The sequence below is a fragment of the Loxodonta africana genome, chromosome 5 (genome assembly GCF_030014295.1).
Source record: "Loxodonta africana isolate mLoxAfr1 chromosome 5, mLoxAfr1.hap2, whole genome shotgun sequence".
Lineage (NCBI taxonomy): Eukaryota > Metazoa > Chordata > Mammalia > Proboscidea > Elephantidae > Loxodonta > Loxodonta africana.
In genome coordinates, this window is record NC_087346.1 from 100,804,255 (window position 1) to 100,806,171 (window position 1,917).

The following is a 1,917-nucleotide window of genomic DNA, read 5'->3' on the forward strand; positions in this document are numbered from 1 at the left end:
AGTTTATTTTTCTCTCACACAGTCAATGTGTTTGGTAGAAGCTCTGCGATCTCCTCCATTCAATGACTCAGGGATCCAGGCTCCATCTTGTGATGCTACTATCTCAACATCTGGCTTCCAAAGTTGTTACATCAGGGTAAGAGAAAGATGGTGGTGGCATGCTGGCTCTTAATTACCCAGTTAAATGCTCACAGCACATTGGTCAGAACTAGTCACATGGCACCAGCCCAACTAAGGGAGGAAGGAAAATATACAGAAATATATGAATATTTCATGAGTACTAAGACTATGTCTTTCATCATTGAATCTCCAGCTAGCACAGTGTATGGCACAGACTATGTGCTTCACAAAGGTAATTGAACAAAGAAATGAAGAACCTACTGTTTTCAAGTACTATTTTTCGCAACTCCAAGGGATACAAAGATATACAAGTCGTAATTCTTGTGTTCAAGGAGCTGAGAATCTGAACCTAATTGTGAAATTAAATGCAAATATATACCCATACCAAATAAAATTAGTAGTACCCAGCAATGTGGACTAAATGACAAGTGAGTGATCTTCAAGAAAAAAGGAAAGAAAAAGATTTACAGTGGTTAGGTAATCCTGTCCTTTATTTCCTTTTATCCTGAACTTAAAACATATCTCCAAAAGTTTTGGAATCTTATTGTATAATCTTACTTATATAAAATATCTAGAATAGACAAATGTATAGATATCAAAGTTTATTAGTGGTTACAAGAAGCTGGCGGAAGGGAAAGAGAAAGGAAGACACAAGGATTAGGGGACATTGAGGTTCTGTTAAGGGTGATGGTTGAACAACATGATAAACATAATGTCACAAAACTGCATATGGGAAGATTGTTGCAATGGCAGATTTTTTTTTACCCATATATTTACCACAACAAAAAAAAATTTTTTTTAATTCTTGTTGCTGTTTTTGAAAAAAGGTCTGGAATCTGACAAAAGTGCCTGGCAGAACCATGATCTGTTTCTCACTTTAACACTGGACAGAATAGACCTGGGGACTACCCCTGCTCCAACCTCTGATCTCCTTTCAACCTCCTCTCCAGGCGCAACTTTCATGACCATCTTTTTGGCAATCTCCTGTTTCCAGGATTAGCTAACACCATTTTGTTTGTTGTTGGTTGTTTGGTTTTGTTTTGTGGTTAGCTCTTTATTGCCGACTAACCATGAACTTACAGATCCATCAGAATTTTTCCACTGATGGAAAGGTCACAGTCAACCATCTGGCCAACCTGCATCTCTGGACCTCCTACGTCTACTTCTCCCTGGGCATCTATTTCAACCTTGACATTGTGGTCTTGTATGGCATAAGCCACTTTTTTCATGAGTTGGCAAAGAAGTACAAAGATGCCAAGCATCCCTTGAAGATGCGAAACCAGCATAGTGGCCACTTCCTCTTCCAGGATGTGTAGAAACCATCCCAAGATGAGTGAGGTAGAATCTTGGATGTTACGGAAGCTATCATTGGCTATGGAGATGAGCCTGAACCACACCCTGGGCTCTTCCCGAATGGACCCACATCTCTGTGGCTTCCTTGAAAGCCATTTCCTAGACAAGGAGGTGAAGCTCATCAAGAAGATGGGCAACCACCTGACCAGCCTCAGCAGGTTGGCTGGTCCCTAGGCCCAGCTAGGTGAGTATTTCTTCAAAAAGCTCACCTTCAAGCATAACTAGGAACCTCCAGAGCCACTGGAGAGACCTTTGAGAGACCCCTTTGCATTCCCTTGGCACCCAGCATACTGCCTGAGCCTCTCCCTCCAGCCAGGAGGGAACTTTTTAACCACCTTGGAGCCCTTTCCCGGGGGGAGGCCAAATAGAAATAAAGTTTCTTTTTGCAGCAAAGAACAAAAAAAGTTTTGGAATCTAGTTGCAAACATTGAGAACAATATTAAG

General features: G+C 41.2%; 1 pseudogene; it reads left to right on the forward strand.

The window, feature by feature from the left end:
- The first annotated feature begins 490 nt into the window (after positions 1-490).
- Positions 491-1,698, forward strand: LOC100660122 (ferritin light chain-like; annotated as a pseudogene).
- The last annotated feature ends 219 nt before the right edge of the window (positions 1,699-1,917 follow it).